Source organism: Lactuca saligna, chromosome 4, assembly GCF_052625555.1.
Source record: "Lactuca saligna cultivar CGN05327 chromosome 4, ASM5262555v1, whole genome shotgun sequence".
Taxonomy (NCBI): Eukaryota; Viridiplantae; Streptophyta; class Magnoliopsida; order Asterales; family Asteraceae; genus Lactuca; species Lactuca saligna.
The window spans coordinates 100,080,122-100,093,458 of NC_136420.1; positions in this window are offsets into that span (position 1 = coordinate 100,080,122).

Genomic DNA, 13,337 nt, shown 5'->3' on the forward strand with positions numbered 1-13,337 from the left:
TCACTCCTCTAATGGCTCATAAACACCAAGAGCAAAAGGATGAAGAATGATAAGAGAAGAGGCACCCAAAAACGTGTGGAAACCCTATGAAAACACTTCCCCACGTTTTTGGTGCTCTAGGGATCCTTAAATAGTGAGGCTATTAGGGTTATCTAACAAGGAAACCCTAATTTGACTGTTTAGTCCCTAAGCAACCCATTGACTCCCTCCTTAGAGGCCTTGGACGATTTCTAATAGGTTTCCCCCTAGAATTCGTCTACCCCTCTAACATTGAGTCCATTAGCCCAATATTCAACTATCATACAATTGACAGTTCTAGTCCCTTAAGTTTAATTAATGTCTTTTAGCTACAAAAATAACTCTTATTTATTATTGACTAATATTAATTAAACAATATGATTTCTCCTTTAATATATTATTCTCATAATATATTAATAAATCATAATTACTCCTCTCTCTCCATAATTTATCCTATCAAGTTGCTTTGATGAAGGCAACCCAAAAGGACCATGCACCATTGGGTCAAGTACATACCAAAATAGTTATGGACTTAGACACTAATCCAACAGATAGTACTCTAGACGACTAAGCAAATTCAGCGGGTCAGGCAGAGGTTACTAATGGCCCAGAGTCGCCAAAAGAGTTACGCTGATAGGCGTCGCTCAGAGCTCGAGTTTCAGGTTGGTGATTTCGTTCTCCTGAAGGTATCACCTTGGAAAGGTGTGATTCGATTCAGGAAGAGAGGCAAGTTAGGATCTCGGTATATCAGTCCATTCAGGGTGACATCTAGGGTAGGTAGAGTAGCGTATCGTTTGGAGCTACCTGCCGAGCAGAGTCAGATTCATGATACCTTCCATGTGTCTCAGTTGAGGAAGTGTATTGTCGATGAGTCAGTTGTGGTTCCATTGGAGGACATTCAGGTGGATGCGAGCCTGAACTATGTTGAGAGGCCGATCGCGATCCGAGATAGGAGAATTAAGGTTCTGAGGAACAAGGAGGTGTCCCTGGTTAAGGTCCAGTGGCAACATCGGAAGGAGTCCGAGCTAACTTGGGAGTCGGAGTTAGAGATGCGGGAGTAGTATCCAGAATTGTTTGCGGAGCGAGACTTCGAGGGCAAAGTCTGATTCTAGTGGGGGAGAATTGTAACATCCGGATTCCTAGGTATCTCATTTTAAGTATTTTTATATAAATTATTATTATTATTATTATTATTATTATTATTATTATTATTATTATTATTATTTATTTATTTATCTTTGTTATCCTTTTTAAATGTTAACATGGTTTTTTTTTTAAGGACCATGGACCTACAGTGCAATTTTCACAATCTATATGGGTATAATCTATCAAATTTTAAAATGAGGATCAAAACTGAGAATTCGACCAAACTGATAATGTCCATTTCCGTAATTTACTCTTTTAACTAAAAATTAAATCAAATACTCATATATGATGTAAGTGATTTATAAAATGAAATGAGTTTTATACTTAAATATCACCTATTTCTACTTTTAGGTGACTTTAAATTTTAAAAAAAAAAAAAAAAAAAAAAATTAAATATATTTAATGTATTTTTATGATGAACTTAGTAAAGTTGCCCCCAATTAGAAGTTTAATGATCTTCATAAAGTTTTTATAATTCATTGTGCGTATCGGGGACTTTATGTAAACAACAATAACCTAATTATATATAATCTCGTATAAATAATTAATAAACAAAAATTCCACTAGTTCTCGAAAATTATCCCTCAAAGTGGTTAACACATACTCAGAAAATAAAGGTAGCGTAGGTCCACAATGTCACTTGCTACTTTAGGAAACAAACCATAATACTTTGATGACTGTAAGTAGAGTTCACGAGCACTTAGAGCATCCTATGTTTCTCGAGAGAATACTAGGCCATCTTATATACCTAGCCACCTACCAAAACATTTTTTCTTATTTCCCAATCCTAAAATTTGTGGACAACATGGGCGAGTGTCCATGGTCTATCCTTTCAAAGGCCCCAAATTTGTGGTCTTATGCAGTAGAAACTAGATAGATAACATTTTTCTTATTTCCCAATCCTAAAATTCAGCAGGTGGATGTTCAATTATGTTACAAATGAAAAAGGAAACCACCGAAAGTCTAAAGTCAAAAAGAATGTGGGAACTTGGGCAAAACTCGAAAATCAAAATGAAATTGGAAATCAAATCATGTCAATAACCCTATATAAACAAGCCATAGCAAACGTCATACAATACAATACTAGGTTACAACAAATATAAATCAATTGTTTTGTCTACAAAGGTTTGCCTCAAAATTTTCTTAGAAATTTTTATTTTTGTTTTTTACGTCTTCGTTTTGAATTAATAGATTATCTATGGTCAATTTTTGAATAAAGTTTAATCATTTAGATTGTGGAATGTTTATGGGCATGTTTTTTTAACGGTTAAATATATTAGAAACTAGCTAGAAGCTAGCAAACGAAAAAAACAACTTTAGTTGACGAGAGGATTTTGCGTCAACACATTTTATTTTTTCCTATTTTTACGATTCATATTACAAAACCATTTAAAATAAAATGACATAATGGAATCAAACATCAACTCTCTCATATACTTCATGTTCCCAAAATCTAAAGGATCCATATCAAGGTAACATACTTCGATTCCATGACCAATCTTTTAAAATTAACCACTACAAAACCATTAATCCATCAAAATAACATATCAACCGAATCAAAAGTAGGAACAAAAAAACCAACCCAAGATTTTTATATATCATTGTTATGTGATGAAATTTTGTAAGTAGTTTCAAATTTTGTAATATTTATGTTGACGAGAGCATTGTGTAACAGAAAAGGCTTGGAGATAAGAAGGAAAGTATTGTAATCCATAAATATCCCTAGGTTTTAGGCTAATTCCTTGTAATCCTGTTGTATTTCCCTTATATATATTGTATACGCCTGTGAATGGAATGCTAACTGATTCCTTCATCTTAAATTTCTCTTATTCTGATCTGATCCATATTGCTACATGGTATCAGAGCATACCAAACCACACTGAATCTGAAATTCTCGAACTCTGATCTTGAACTTGAACCCAAATCGTACGAATGGCTGATAAGGGAGGCTCACCATCAAACATAAACCCGGTGATTGTCCAGAATGTTCAGGACGCACCGTTTCCGACTGGAATCACCCTCGATGATACGAACTACCCGCTGTGGTCTCAACTCATGGAGATGCGCATCGGGGCTCGCAATAAATCAGGCTACATCACTGGTAAAACACCTAAGCCCACCTCCGGCAATGAAAAAGAACTCGAAACCTGGCTCATTGATAATAATCGAGTCAAAAGCTGGCTAATTGACTCAATGCAACCATCCCTAATCCGGCGTTTTATCAGACTGCAAACGGCGGCGGAGATCTGGGAGGCTGTCGGAAAGACATTCTATGATGGAAGCGACGAGACCCAACTATTCGAACTGAACCGGCGGTCCTTCAATACCCAGCAAAACGGACGTGCATTACCGACTTACTACAATGAATTGGTAAGTATTTTTCAAGAAATTGATACTAGACTTACTGCACAGGAAGAAACAGTGGATGAGACTGTGACTGTGAACAAAACTATAACTCGCCTGCGTGTGCACATTTTTCTAGCTGGACTAGATCCCGATTTTAGCCAAGCTAGAAGTGAAATATTGAGAAAGGATCCACCACTAAGCCTAGAATCCAGTTATGCTTATATCAGAAGAGACTTTAGCCAGAGACAGACTATGGAGGAAAAGAAGGTCGAAGCCGACAGCATGGTTCACCTGGCCTCTCGTAACATACCACAAAAAGGAAAAAATACGACTAGAAAGAAGAATAATTTCTCATGCACCCATTGTGGAGAGGAAGGTCATTCAAAGCAAAGGTGTTATGAAATAATTGGCTATCCGGAGTGGTGGGATTTTACGAAAAAACCAAGGAAGAAACTTAGCCAAGCTGCTGCAGTAAATGCAACTCAACATCCAGATCCTCCAATCGCTGCTCATACCTCCACTCCTGACTCGGGTACGTTTTGTAAAACTCAACAAAAACCGACTAACTGGATTATAGACACTGGTGCCACCGACCACATGGTAAATGATAAGTCCTGTTTAACAACATCATGTAACTCTAAACAAAACATAGTACAAACCGCAAGTGGTGACTCAGAAAAAGTTACATGTGAAGGAACTGTACACATATCGAACTCTATGAATCTTGGTTCAGTTCTTGTGGTCCCATCGTTATCATCTAATCTTCTATCAGTTAGTCAAATCACTGAAACCTTGAACTGTTATGTAATTTTCTGGCCAACCTACTGTGTGTTTCAGGACATAGTAACACACAAGATACTTGGTTATGGTACTAGGCGAGGGAGGCTGTATTACTTGGAGGACAGTCATGAGAGTCAGGCGTTTCATACTGGAGTAAAGGAAGTAAATAAATCCATGGCGATGTTGTGGCACCGTCGTCTCGAGCATTTGTCTTTTGGTTATTTGAAAAAACTGAAACCAAATTTATTTCTGAATTTAGTTGAAAGTGAATTTAAATGTGATATTTGTGAGTTGGCAAAAAACACAAGGATTTCGTATGTTCCTAGCAATAATAAAGTTTCTACTCCTCTTATTAAAATTCACTCTGATGTTTGGGGACCTGCCACAATCTCTACTCCTAATGGTGCACGTTATTTTGTGACTTTTGTTGACGAGTGTACTAGAATGGTGTGGGTTTCGTTACTTAAAACCAAAGGAGATGTGTTGCTTGCATTTAAAGAGTTACATCAACTAATCAAGACTGAATATAGGATAGATATCCAAATATTACAATCTGATAACGGTGGTGAATACATAAACTATGAGATGGATTGTTTTTGCCAGGAAAATTCTATTAGACAGCAGACCTCTTGTGCCAGGACCCCCCAACAAAATGGCCTAGCTGAGAGAAAAAAATAGGCAATTATTAGAAATTGTTCGTCCCTCCTTATTCGACATGAATGTACCATGGACATTTTGGGGAGAAGCAGTCAGGTCTGCTGCATACCTCGCTAATAGAATGCCATCTCGCTACTTGACTTTGCCACACCTTTACAAAAATTACAAGAGCTTGTCAAACAACCAATTAATCTTGGACTTGAACCAAGAATATTTGGTTGTGCTGCATATGTTCACAAAAACGAAGGTAAACTTGAACCAAGGGCTGTAAGATGTTATGACCCACTCGAAAATAAAACCTATGTATCTCGTGATGTGTCATTTCATGAAAATACTAAGTTTTATGGGGACGAGACTTCACTTCAGGGGGAGAGCGTCGGAGAAGTAAAGTCTCACGATGATGTCTTTGAATTCAACATTGAAGAAAGTAACTTAAGTGACAGTGATGGTCAAACAGGAACCTCATCGGGTGAAGCCCAAAATAGCGAGACACAAATGGAGGTCGAAGTAGCTGGACCAGAAATGGAGGCCGGAGTAGCTGGACCAGAACTAACAAATGAATTGTTTTTTGATAATAATGTGCAGGAAATCGAAGGTCGGACCCAAGATCATACGCCATCCCAACAGAACATACCTGGCGCTGATTCTGAAGCCCACGAGGATGTAATCGGCGTTGAACAGGGGCGACGTTTTCCGATCAGGAGCACACGAGGAATTCCAAAAACACGTTATCAAGCTGACTTAAATGCAAAAAGAAAATATCCGATCGGGAACTATGTGTCACACCATCGACTCGCAAAGTCACATGTGGCTACAATCAACGAATTATCCACAGTAGCAATTCCACGAGATATTCACGAAGCACTAAAAGATAAGAGGTGGAAGAAAGCCATAATGGAAGAAATTGAGGCATTAATGAAAAATGGTACGTGGGATTTTGTAGATGTGCCCCAAGATAAAAAATTGGTTGGCTGTAGGTGGATTTTTACGGTCAAACTTGATGCAAATGGGAATATTGATCGATTCAAGGCGAGACTTGTAGCCAAAGGATATACGCAAAAATATGGGATAGATTATGGAGATACATTTGCTCCAGTGGCAAAGATGAATACGATACGTATATTGATCTCCATAGCTGCAAATGAGAACTGGCCCTTAAAACAATTAGATGTAAAAAATGCTTTTTTAAATGGGCATTTAGAAGAAGAAGTGTACATGGAGTCACCCCGGTATGAACTGTAATGGGAAAGTATGCAAGTTAAAGAAAGCGTTATATGGGTTGAAGCAGTCACCTCGTGCATGGTTTGGGAGGTTCACAGGTTTTATGAAGAAGATCGGATACAAACAGAGTGATGCCGACCATACATTATTCGTTAAAAATGTGAACAAGAAAATCACAGCCCTTATAGTATACGTTGATGATATGGTGATAACCGGAAACGATGATGTTGAAATAAAGAAACTCCAAGACCTACTTGCTACAGAATTTGAGCTGAAAGACTTAGGTCCACTGAAGTACTTCTTGGGTATTGAAGTGTCGAGGTCAAGGAGGGGAATTACCATGTGTCAGCGAAAATATATCTTAGACTTACTAGCTGAAACAGGAATGCTAGATTGCAAACCCATAGACACTCCAATCGAAACAAATCACAAGTTGTCTATACTCCCGGATCAAGTACCAGCAAATAGGGAGAGGTATCAGAAACTCGTTGGAAAACTCATATATTTGTCACACACTAGGCCAGATATTGCTTATGCGGTTAGTGTTGTAAGTAAATTCATGCATGCACCGAGTGAAGAACATATGGCAGCGGTATACCGAATTCTGAGATATTTGAAAGCTACACCTGGAAAAGGACTCTTTTTTGGAATGAAACAAGATCATAGCATAAAAGGATATACAGATGCGGATTGGGCTGGTGACCGTACGGATGGTAAATCAACTTCTGGGTATTTTACCTTTGTTGGTGGAAATTTAGTCACTTGGAGGAGTAAAAAACAAAAGGTGGTTTCTAGGTCGAGTGCAGAAGCAGAGTATAGGGGAATGGTGCATGGCGTGTGTGAATTATTATGGATAAAACGAATCTTGCGAGATATTGGCGTATCTGTGACTAGTCCTATTAAATTGTATTGTGATAATGAGTCAGCTATGAAGATAGCTAACAACCCGGTCCAGCACGATAGGACTAAACATGTAGAAATCGACAGACACTTCATCAAAGATCATCTTGAACGGAAGACTATAGAGTTACCACACGTAAGTTCTGAAGATCAACTGGCGGACATGCTAACAAAGGCGGTATGTGGGAGAGTTTTTGAATGCTCTCTTGACAAGCTGGGAATGTTAGATATACATTCTCCACCTTGAGGGGGAGTGTTGACGAGAGCATTGTGTAACAGAAAAGGATTGGAGATAAGAAGGAAAGTATTGTAATCCATAAATATCCCTAGGTTTTAGGCTAATTCCTTGTAATCCTGTTGTATTTCCCTTGTATATATTGTATATGCCTGTGAATGGAATGCTAACTGATTCCTTCATCTTAAATTTCTCTTATTCTGATCTGATCCATATTGCTACAATTTAGATATGACATTAGGAAGATGAACTTATGGGAGTAATTTTACTTCATACCAATTTATTTAAAGTAAGTTTATTTGTAACTGGAAAAAATTATATTTATAATAGGTAAGAACTGACAACTTATTTCATGTTTTTCAATTATTAAAAGTAGTAAGTGATTTATAACATTCTAACTTCCTTTTTGCTTTAAGCTTAGAGACTAAATGCATAATTTACGAATAACGTAAGTTTAGTAAGCATGTGCTTTTTCGATTACAATATGGTTTTGTTATGATTCAAAACAAATAATTACCCTCGTGCATATCAAACCATTCTTATGAACTAGTTTATCAAATTAACAGATTTGAAATATGAGGTAAGCATGCAACTCTTAAGTAATATGATTAGTTTTTAAGGCATTCTTTGTAAGACCTATAATTATAAATATCAATCCACAAAATTTTAGGAAAGCATTTAATAAAACTGAAACATCTAAGATGATATAAAACAAATTTCTTATTTGGACTTATGAACTTACTCTAAAGTTGATATTTGTAAAATTTACTCAAGTACGATGATAGTTCGAATTATTTGTTCTTAAGTGTTGAGCTTGATAGTTGTAATTTTGTAGTATTTTAAGAATATATATATATATATATATATATATATATATATATATATATATATATATATATATATATAAGATTTAGTGGATTTTTATTAAAATTTGTCTTTAAAGGACCTTTATTTTTCTCTCTCGCCTCCATTCCCACAATATGTTTGAATGACCCGATTTGTGGCCATCTTAACAGCCCACTACTATCATGGACACCACCCAGTATGCATCGTGGGTTCTATAGTGATAGGTATTATAAATAATTCCTAGATTATCATATAGCAGCAAAAAACAAACAATTTTAATCTAAGGAAAACAATCAACTAAAACCTACAAGGATCTTAACCTAAATAATATGAACAATTACAAGAGGTATATAAACTTCTAACCTTTAGAATAAGCAATTTGCTTGAAGAAGCTTTGATGTAGATCTAATTCCAACAAGCCAAGGAAGATATCAACATAAGTAGATTTTCCTCTAATGGTTCGCACCCCACAATACCAAATTATTGATGTTAGAAATTAACCCTTAGAATAATAGTGATTAGGAGTAGAATAGATTTGCCGTTTCAAAAAACAATAGTGATTAACTAAGGAATTAACCAAGAAAGAAGAGAAAACTCCAAGTGTATAAGGAGTGATACGAATTTAGGAGTGCCTGAGAGGGGTATTTATAGTTTTTGGTTGCTTGAAAAAAACAGATTTGAATAATTAAATCATCCAGTTTAATCTTGAATTCAAATCATTCCCTTATCTAAGCCTTGGATGAAATTGGCCAATGGCTATCTCTTGCAATTTTCATCCATCCCTTCCAAAGGATCCAGAACTGTTAGGGTGCATAGTCACTCTTTGGTGTCATGTGTGATTACTCCTTTATATGTGTGTAATGAGTTGTCTTTCATTTATAAGGAAGTGAGTGACACTCATTTTATGTAAGGAAGAACTTTATGATAGATTACTTTAGAGAATGAATTATTGCAAACCCACTTGTACTCTTTCTAAAAACTAATGAGAGCTTAAACGATTTATTTACTCTTGTGTTCTTCATGTTCTTAATTCTTACGTGATTCACTAAATCATTTCATATTTCGCATTTGTCATCATGATTAACATCAATACAATTGGTATCAGAGAAGGTGTTCCTTGATTTGATCAAGAATTGATCCATGATGACAGAGAAGGTGTTCCTTGATTTGATCAAGAATTGATCCATGATGACATTTTTGATTTGGTGATTCTTCATTGTTATTTGATCTTCGTGTTTTAGAGAGTTTTTGGATTCTAGAAATCGAATTGTTCCTTGACTAAATTCATAATTCGATTTTCTTTACTAGAATTCAAGTGATTTTTGCTTTGTCTCTCTAGAAAACCAATTTAAAATCACTTTCTTTCTCTAGAAAAACCCATGATCTTATCAAATGATAAAAGATGGAAGAAACAATTAGTGAAGATTCGTTTGTGAAGGATTATCCATGGTCATTCAGTTTTGAAGGAGTTCTCGGTTGTTTTGTAACCAGGTATTTCAAACAAAATTCACTCATTTCAAGTAAGAAATGTGAATGTGGAAAGTTCAATGGTTATCCTCTTGATCGTGATCATCATTAGGTGTTGCTTAACCATTTGGTAACAAGTTATCATGAAAGAAGGAAGAAGAAGAAAGATGATGAAATGATTGAAGGAATTTGTCTTGATGAATGCATATATGGTGATAATGTTCTTGCTTCTTACCCAAATGTTCTTGAAGAAGTTCATTATTTTCATGATGTTCTTGATGTTCAAGAAAAAGAAGTCCAAGTTGATTCTCATGAAGATGAAAAAGTTTTTTGCTCGATTGGAGTTCAAATCGATGATATTTTGTGTTCTTATAATTCGTTTGAAGGAATGATTCCTTATCGAAAGCCATTAATCAAACAAATTCACAAATATCAAACTCCAAAAAATACGATCCAAACTTGTCAAGTTAAAGTTGTGGAAAGTGGGTCTGTTCTTGAATTCAGTTAATCGTCAATCGATACCCAAAAAGAGAAAAAATATGATAAAGAAAAAGAAGAAGAAGATCAAAAACAAGAACAAGTGGGTTTATTCACAAAAATCTTCAGATGTTGTTGTAAAGCCAAAATCTATGAAACAAATTTGTGTTCCAAAGCAACAATCTCCAAATGTTGCAGTGAATTTTAATTCAAAGCCCAAAAGTGTTGATGGTTCTTATGAAGATAGTGTTAGATCGTTGAAGAACACGAAGAACAAGTTGTACAACATGCATCGTGGGTGGCATAATGTTCAAATTGATGATTTTCTTGTTCCAACAAAAGAACCAATATCATCAATGGTTAATTCGTGTGTTGCAAACGAAAAAAGGATTGTAAAGAAGATTTCTTACATTCTTGATGGATTCCAAAACGTTCTTGATTTTTGATGATCCAATGAAGAACGATCCAAGTTTTATCGAAATTCAATTTTATTTTCGATTCGTGCATTTTGTTTTTCATTTTTGATCGTTTTCATTCATTGGATATATTTCGTTTCAAACCCCATTATTGATCCAATTATTTTTTTTGTTTAGATTAATCCAAAAATCAAAATCATATTCATCACAAATTTTTTTTTTTTTATTTTCGAAATCAATTTATTTTCCAATATTTCGAAACCTTTACTGTTCATCGATCTAGTTTTCGAAGCCCAATCCAAAAGTTTTTTATACTGTTCATCAGGAGTTCATATTGAATTCCACTCATTTTATTAAGCCTAAATCGTGTGTAAAATCTTTTGAAATCAAGAATGTTACTACTTAGAGAGTCAAAATCAAGCATCACACTAAAAATGAATTAGAAACGAAAGTTTTGATTGGATTGAATGTTCATAATTACACATCTCATTGTTTGAATCGAAAGCAGACGAGTCAATTTTAGAGTTGATTTTGACTGGTAAATGTGATCTTGTGAAGTCAATTTTGATTTGGTATCATTTTTGTGAGTCGAACCACGAGATTTCGACTAAGGTTTTGTGTCCAAGTCGAATTGATGATATCAAAGGTTTCTATGGGTTCAGTGGCTTTTTGAATACTGAAGGATTCAAGGAATCCTAATGAATTAACAATTGGTCAGCATTTTTTATTTCGAAAGTCAAAGGTTTGACAAGGAATTGAAAACGAAGGATGAATGGTGAAGTTTTAATAATGAAGTCTGGATATTGAATGGTTGAACGATTGGAAATCGAAGGCTTATATGGTATCATTGGTTATGTCGATCTTCTTTATCTGGTATCTATTTTGATGTTAGTTAATGGAGAACAAAGGCTTGGAGTTGAGTACGAAAGTTATTTTGGATTGATAATGCTAGGTATCCGAATTTGAAATCAAATAGAATGATTTAATTTCGAATCGATGGTTGATAGAAAATATTGGAATTAAGTTGACTGGTTGAATGTTCATAATTGATATTGATGTTGTTGTTACCTTGGAGTCGAATGCCTTGAATTTGGATTCATGATTCATGGTCGAACAATCGATTATTTGGGTGAGGAATCGAAAGCTATGAAGTCATTACAACTTTGATGTCGTGTGTTGATTTTGAAGTCGAATAGGACAACTAGGAGTCGAGTATCGAGCTTCGAAATGGGAGTCTCGACTTGGAAGGTTTGATCTTGAAGGTTCAAAATGGGTCAATTGAACATCTATACATTGGGTCTGTACGTGGTTTGATGTCGAGGATCCTTACATAGTATCGATGTCGAGGGTCCATATTTGGTATCGATGTTAAGGTCAAAGTTTTTATAAGGAATCGATGGTTGTAAGATTGATTTCGAAGGACCCTGATCGCCTTTATCTTCAAAATGTAGATGAAGAAGAAACAAAATTTGACAATTCGAATGCTTGAACTTTTAACAAAATGGAAAATGTCACCCACATTCGACGTTGGTGTAAAAATCTTGTGACGAGTGAATATTTTTTGCAATGAGTCTATGATGTTTCGAAGTATTGGCATAATTAACCCAGTTTCACAATTGGGCTAAAAATTCTAAAAAATTGGAATACTTTCTAAACAGGTCCTGTAATTTATGCGAATTGACACTTTATGCCCAATTTCACATTTGGGGTAAAGTTTCGCATTTGAGGTTGTTTTGACGTAACGGGTTCCTGTAGAATTCTAATACTAGTAGTTTTTAACCAGATTTTCAATATTCTTTCAACTCTCACCCAAAAGTTGAAATTTTTCACAAAAATTGGAAAATTTTCATTTTCGTGATTGTTTTTTCATGTAAGTTTTTCGCAGTTTCATTTTTGTCACACATCGAAGGGGAGATTTGTGAAGTTTATTCCTCGGGCGCTTCTCAACATTAGTGGGTTTTATAATCACTTCTTTATTATAAAAAAGGGGAGAATGTAGAGAGGGTATTTGAAGCTTCTCGGGTATTCATTTGCAGATTTGAAGACCGATATTACTTCGAGGGGGAGTTGGTCTTGATCACGCGAGATCGTAGGATATTGAAGTCGGGACGTCCAATCCTAACTTCGAGGGGGGGGGGGGTGTTAGGGTGCAAAGTTACTCTTGGATGTCATATGTGATTACTCCTTTGTATGTGCGTAATGAGCTGTCTTTCTTTTTATAAGGAAGTGAGTGACACTCATTTTATGTAAGGATGAACTTTATGAGAGATTAGTTTAGAGAGAGAATTATTGCAAACCTATTTGTACTCTTTCTAAAAACTAATGAGAGCTTAAACGATTTATTTACTCTTGTGTTCTTCATGTTCTTAATACTTACATGATTCACTAAATCATTTCATATTCCACATTCGTCATATTAACACCACTACAAGAACCTTCCAACTATTCAACTATTGAATACTTAACATCTAGCCCTTACATTTTTAATTAGCACAAATTAATTATAAAATATTTTTAATTAATTTTAATTAATTCCAAACTAGTTTCTAATTAATTAATCATCACATGAATAATTAAGAAATTGTTCGTCTCTCTCTTATAACATTCTAATGCTATTCAAATTATTGAGGGCAACCAAAAAAGGATCTTGCTATAATGTAAAGTCTTACCAATTTAGTGATGGAATTAAACACTATTCCAACAGTCTCTTATTTGGACAAGTCAACATCTGTTATTAGTCACAAGACTCCAACTTAATCAGCAAAGTGTGCTTCCTTAGCAACTGTCAAACTCTGAATCTTATTCTTAGAGACATCCCTCAAATAAGT